The sequence below is a fragment of the Ixodes scapularis genome, unplaced genomic scaffold (assembly GCF_016920785.2).
Source record: "Ixodes scapularis isolate PalLabHiFi unplaced genomic scaffold, ASM1692078v2 PGA_scaffold1__304_contigs__length_218370807, whole genome shotgun sequence".
Taxonomy (NCBI): Eukaryota; Metazoa; Arthropoda; class Arachnida; order Ixodida; family Ixodidae; genus Ixodes; species Ixodes scapularis.
Window position 1 is genome coordinate 59,433,149 of NW_024609846.1, and position 7,117 is coordinate 59,440,265.

The 7,117-nt window shown below is 51.4% G+C and overlaps 1 pseudogene; it reads left to right on the plus strand.

Moving 5' to 3' along the window:
* The first annotated feature begins 4,695 nt into the window (after positions 1 to 4,695).
* Positions 4,696 to 6,648, plus strand: LOC121835735 (annotated as a pseudogene).
* The last annotated feature ends 469 nt before the right edge of the window (positions 6,649 to 7,117 follow it).

Sequence of the window (7,117 nt, forward strand, 5' to 3'; positions counted from 1 at the left end):
CCCACCCGTCGGACTGTCCTGCGCTGGGTGCACCGATTCAACACGGAAAACACTGTGCAGACCAGGCTGCGAGTACTTGAAGAGAGGTCGCCACAGCAGAACAAACGACACGCCGTGCTTGCGGCATTTGCATTGAACCCACGCCTGTCCGTGCGGCAAGTCGCAAGACAACTTGGCATCAGTAAAAGTTTCGTCTGGATGGTGATCCGCCGACAAATGTATCCGTACAAGCCACAGGTTCTGTTCGAGCTGCAGCCAGATGACTATGAACGGCGAAAGCAGTTCTGCGTGGACGAACTTGGGCGCATCTCCACAAACAGGAACCACCTTCCGTTTCTGCTTTTCACGGACGAAGCTATTTTTCATCTGGATGGGCACGTGAACAAGCAAAACACCCGCTGCTGGTCCGAGACGAACCCCCACTGGATCATTGAAGAGGCTATCCAGTCACCAAAGGTCGTAGTATGGTGTGGACTTTGGAGGGAAGGCGTTGTCGGTCCATTCTTTTTTGAGGGCACGGTCACCGGCGACGCCTACCTTCGCATGCTCGAACAGGACGTCTTGCCGGAGCTGGAAGCTTCGCACATGCAAAGGGAGGTGTGCATCTTCCAGCAAGACGGAGCACCACCGCATTACGCCACCGCAGTGAGAGACTGGCTTGACAGAACCTTTCCCGGCAACTGGATGGGTCGAGGGTCACCGACAATGCCCTGGCCCCCACGGTCCCCTGACCTGACAATTTGTGATTTTTTTGTTTGGGGTTTTGTGAAAGCCCAGGTCTACGCAGTTCGCGTACGCTCGATGACGGAACTAAAAGAGCGGATTATATCCGCCTTCGATGCGATCACGGACAACATGCGGGAGGCAGCCTTCAGGGATTATGAGCGAAGACTGCACAAGTGCCTCCAAGTTCGAGGTGGACATGTGGACTGAAGACAACGAGAACTGAAGATCACATATCTATCCATTTTGCACATATGACCAGCGGCTTTGACAACCGCGAAAACCGCGGGCTCCTACTGACAGGCTCTTTTCAGAGCCATTAATTGCTGTTTATCTGGAGCTTGCTTTGGCAGCCTCCCGTGTCTCAAAAGTGCATGCGGTGTAAATAGCATCCAAAGTGACGCATGGTGGCTGTCTCTCCACCAACCGCGGCAAAACAAAACAAAAAAAATGGTCTCGGAAGCAGCGTCCGAGGATGCAACCGACCAGCGAAAGAAAGCAGACGACACGCAGACGAAATCCGCCGGCAGCAAGAGCGCCGTCAGCGTTGTCGTTATGCAACCGCGTTTTCTTTTATTTTTGCTACTTGAAGTTTTTCTATCATTGTCTGCATTTATTTTCACGCCAAAGGTAGATTACAAAACCGATTATGTTGGTGTCAATAAACCACGGTCGACGCGGGCACTTTCGATATTTCATTGAAAGCAAACCGAAACCAGAACTCTGACGGAAACAAGGAGGTAGCGCCATCTATCAATAGGAGTGTCAAACACACCCCGCACCTTGACTTGGTCGTCTGCGTCGCCTCCCGCCGTTGACCCAGGCAAGTTTCTTGGCCTTATTTTTTACAGAAAGAGAACTACGCTTTGTAATTCTACAAGAAAAAACCGACCTATGAAATACACCTTTGACGAAAAGTTTGAGGGACTACGGGCAGGCGTCGATTTTTACGGTCCATTTTAGATCGAGCCTGGCGACTTTAGCCACCCTATAAATGCCGAACGGAAAACTACTGTGAGCCCTTGAACATCGCGCTAACATAACCAACGCAACTAAAGCATTCCTCAGGCTCACTAGCTCAAAGCTCGCGCTGCTCGCGTATAAAGCACAAAGGTATAACAAAGGCAGAAAGCCACAACCAGAGTTGCCACACCCACGGACACAACCGCCATACGTAGAAGTAATTAAGAAGACGGCCTAGTTAAAGTGAAACATAATTAAAACATCGGATGACGAGAAAAAAAGAAAAAAGGACACAAAACGTTTAATTTTTTTAGGCTTTTATGTGTTCGCCTCATTTTTTTCCCCGATACTAGCAGTTGGCAACCAGCGTATTCCTCACACGACTCACACGATTCCCCATAGTAAATCTCCCTACGCGGCTACGCGGTACCTAGATTTCTGCAGCCAATCACAAAGATGATGGGGCTCTCCGATTAGGTGCACGCCTTTTTTCTTTGTCTGCTTGTTGTCAGTTGCTGCTCGAAGTTCGCTCGTCCTACCTGCTTCAATCTGTCGCCTAACCCTGCGGTCTTATTGGGATGTCTCTCGACAACGTATTGGATGTGCACCAAAGCTATCAGTGTTCGAAAAGACCCACGTGTATGTCGGCAACGAGCGATTCTTCAAAGGAGTCGCAAATTGACCTTTTTCAGAGTTCGTTGAAGCGACCGTGGCGCACCCTCGTGGAGATAATTCAAAACGTTTGCGGGCTCAGTCCGTCCTCCCGTCACCCCGTTCGCTTCCTAGACGCGATCGTTTTGGTGCGTTCGTTCTAGAAAGTTTTTCTCGCTGTGTTCCGGCTGTCGTTCTCTACAAATGGCTGATGACGATCCCGGAGGATCGAGTAAAGCAACCGTCTTCGACACTTCAGACTTTATCCGTCTGTACGCTTTTCAAGACGGATGGAGTGCCGATGCTGCATCGGTACCGGTCGTTAACACAGCGTACGTCGATCGGTACTTGGCGAAAGACTGCAGACAACTCCGGAAAGGATCGCCTTCAAAAAAGCCTACGCCAAGAAGGTCATGGTGAGCAACTTTGATCCCGACCACACCGTTCACCTTGTAAGGTGCACCTGTGCACCGTCTATGAAGCCGGGACATTACAGGCAACTGATATCGCTTTCCAAGAGCGCCGATATCGTTCAAGCGTCTTGCGACTGCGTTGCAGTGTGAGTTTATTTCTTCGGTAAAACCCGTGGCGATGTAATAATGTGTCTTAAGGATTACAGGATGCGTCAATATTTGTAAGGCGTGAGCCCCATAGTCGCTATCCTTTCGGCAGATTTGTATCAAGATCCGTGTGTGCCAGTCCTTTGATCATATTTTATGCGTGACGCGATAAGTTATTTAAAAAAAAACAAATAAAAAAAACAAGATTTGTGGTCTTCGTCTTTTTTGTGGTACTTCAGCATGCAACTAAAAAGGGCCAAGCTATTTCATCGATCTACTTATCGAACTAGGTGACGTGTTGATATAAAATTATGTAGTAGGACATTTTTTTATTCAATATTTTAATGAGCTTCATGCGTAAATATATACTTTTATGGTTGAGCGGAACATGCCATCACATAGCTGGCCTGCTCTTTACACTATGCGACAGTGTAAAGGTCTGTTTTCCGTGACAACGGCTTGGCTTCCCGCCTCTTCGCTGCCCTGCTGTACCGTGCAAGCAAACTCGGTGGGGAGGCAGGTGTCGGCTTCTATGTAAACAAGGAGGGAGCGAAGTCTGGGTGATTCAGGTCTCGTGAAGATACCCCTGCATCGTAAAAATCAGGAACAAAAACCTTGCTATGTATGAGTAGCCTGCACGGAGTATGACGGGTATATCCTGAGTTCAAACAAATATGAATGAACTAACCTCCAATGAAGTGGACGCTGCAAACACGCGAGTTCGCAGATGGCTGCCAAGGCGTCCCGTCGGAGTTCTGGCGTCGCAGCGCTTGAATCCATTTTTCTCTCTTCTTGAGGTGCGCGGTAGCTTTCGGGAATCTAAAGAAGCTCACGTTCGGCGTGTTTTTCTTGCTGTTTGTACATCCAACAGCCGGGCAGCGGTGAGGCATCGCGACAGCGCCGGACAGACGCGCCTAGCTATGCGAGCGAAGCCAGGCAGCGTACGAGGAGAGCCCGCAAAGATGGCGCCTTTCCCTTTCCTACTCTCTCCTCAAGTTCGGGCATGCGCACAAAATTCTCCGAAAAAGGTCAATTCTCGCGGTTTGGTTGGGTTCGGCAAATGACAGCTTGTGCGCCGCATCGTGTTGAAACTTCCAAGGAGCCGTTCCCTCTCGTTTGTGTTTGTGTGGTTGTCCTGCCTTGACCGTGTCGACAAATATCACGGATTACCTCTTTCAAGTCCGCTATTGTTATGGTAAGTGCACTGCAACCTACGTGTTGACAACGATTGACCGTTTTTCTACGCGTACTCTTCTAAATTATCTAAAGAATTATGCAGCGCCTATTCGCGCGGCAGCCAGGAGAATAATTTCCCCGAAAGTCTACCTGTATACTGTTCACAGATCGCTTGCACGTTTGTACTTGTCTACAGAAGAGGTAATAAACTTCGAGGAGAATTGAAAACAATCTTTTGTGTCGGTTTTCCTGTCCACTTACAAGCACCTACGCGAGTGCATTTGTTCTACGTGTTTTCTCCATGTTATAAATACGTTTATGAGTTTCGGGACGTCTTAAATATGTTTAAGATAACCAACCTCCCAGACGATACCCATTTAGGGCTAGCGCATAATTTTCCATTTCGGAGGGCACGTTCAAACGTGTGGTCACGTGCCATGTCGAACGGGTACTCGTACCATACGGCACCCGTATCAAACGGGCACCTGTATCAAACGGGTACCGTTTCGAACGGGTACCGTTTTCCAAACGGGTACCCGTATCCCATAATCACGTTTGATCCAAACGGATCGACAGGTTTGATTCAAACGGGCGACCAGTTTGCCACCCGTTTGAATTTCAAATGGTTTTTTTCAGTAGGGTTGAGATCAGCTCGGGCGCCCAGCAACCCCGCATGTTCCAGAATTTTCGTGGAGTACCTCAAGGAGCCATCCTTTCGCCGACCCTTTTCAACTTGGTCATGAGAAAAATAGCAAGAGTGTTGCGCGCCGTCCCACACCTTCAGCACACAACTTATGCGGACGACATCACCCTTTGGGTGGACCCACGAAACACAAAGCTCGACACTAAAGAAACGGTCGAAACCATGCAGACGGCCCTAGATGCCATTGACCAGTGCCTGCAAACTACGGGCATGCAACCTTCCCCAGAGAAGACAGCCTTCCTCATCGTCGGCGGTCTTGAGCACAACAGAGCTCAAATACACCTGACCCTGGCCGGCCAGTCCATTCAGCGCTCCCCCGAACGCTGGATTCGCATATTGGGAGTCCCACTGCACGAACAAGGAACAAGAGTGGATCAAGCAACTTAAACCCAAGTGGCGACAACAGCTCCAACTCATTAAGAGAATGGGCAACCGCCTCGGTGGCGCGGGCACGCGCACCATCCGCTTGCTCACTCAAGCAATCCTGACCTCAAAAGCCTGCTATGGAGCCGCATGTTTCGTCCTGACCAAGGCGCAGCTCAAACAGCTGGAAATATTGCATCGTGAATGCCTGCGTGCGATCACCGGTCTCCCAAGACACACTAAGACGGAAGAGCTGTATCGCTACTCGAATCTTCCGACTCTACAAGCCATCATTGAGACCCGCGTTGCTGGCCATCAGCGGCGCCGGACATCGACTAGAGCCGGTCAACGTCTTCTGGATTTACAGGGTTGGCGGCCTCCCGTAGGAGAGGCCCCGCCTCCGAAGAGCATGCCACCATGGGAGGACATTATGGTCAGAAACCCCAAGCCGCTCACTCGCAAACAACACCGCGAAGAACATTCAGAAGAAAGAGCTGCACTTGCTGCGCGGGCAGACCTCGTGGAGCACGCGGTCTTCACAGACGCCGCATGGTGCCAAGAGACGAAGCGGGCCACACTCGCCTACGCTACTGGCCAGGACCGATACGCTCAGACACTTCAATACGACAGCGAACCTAGCACGAGCCGCCTCGAACTGGATGCAATACACCTGGCACTATCTCGAATAAGAGAGACATTCGACCCAGTGGACGTACCCACCCGTGTAACCATCTTCACGGATTGTAGGGAAGCCCTTGCCCGTCTGGGGAAAACTCCTCGCGAAGGGACGCTCTGCCAGCGAATCAAGAGTCTGTGCTCGTATTTGAAAAACACCAAAGGTATTGAGGTGAGAGTGGACTGGGTCCCGGGACACGCGGGCGGCATCGGTAACGAGGCCGCACACGCGTGGGCGAGCGAGCAAAGGGAAGACCGCTCCAACCCAGGGATCTTCGTCCCCTTCGCGCCGCCGGACCCAGACCCCATAGAGAAGAAATCTGCGGCCCGACAAGAGGATCAGCGTCGGCTGCGAGATCAAACACCCTACAACCCGGCACCGCTACCCAAGGGTTTACCCAGAGGGGCACAAGTGTTAATTCACAAGGCCCGCACCGGAGCTGCGCTCACCGAAGACATACTCGCTCGGTGGCGTAGCTACAAACCACGGAGGGGCCGCCCACCCGACCAAGTGCCACCGGAAGGGTCCGAGCCCGCTGCACTTGTCGTCTGCACTACATGCACCGCCGGCGTGAGCCCGACGATCCGACACTTACTCTGGGATTGTGCCGGCTTGCGAGACAAAAGAGCCGATCACCTGGGGCCTCACATCGACACTTTAGAGGCCTGGATCACACCGGTTAACGAGGCACGGGCCAGGGAGACGCTGATCTCCCTATGGGAGTTCGCGCGCTCGACAGGAGTGCACCGCCGAATGTAAAGTTTTCCTACCTATGTTCCCCTTCCCCCAATGAGGCCATGGCGCCACCCTTTTTGAAAATAAAGTTAATCATCATCATCATTTGTGGAACTGAGGGTGGGGGATGCCTGTCGCTCTTGAAACTAGACATTGGTGACAGGGGGAAGAGGAGGAAGGTGAAGGGAGTTTTATACAATGTACAAGCCCTGCCGACTTTATGTAGTCGATCAGGGAATTTAATATTGCCTTCCGGGGTTCGGGGCAGCCGACAGGGAGGATCCATTCTTGCAGGCAGCTTGGTATCACAGGCTGGGAGAGCGACTCCTAAACATTCTTTCTTTCTTCTGCACTACTTGGACAATCCCAGAATATATGCTGTGTATCCGCGGGCACAAGGCATTCTTCGCATAATCCGGCTTGTGGGTCTTCGTTGTGTTTCCATTTAAACTTGTTTATTCTGGCTGCGGTCATGGCCTTTCCTGTGCGGAGTCTTCACAGGCGCACCCTCTCCCATCGGCTGTACGACGTCGAGGGGAGCGGGCGTTCGTCTGTTGGAGTTGTTCG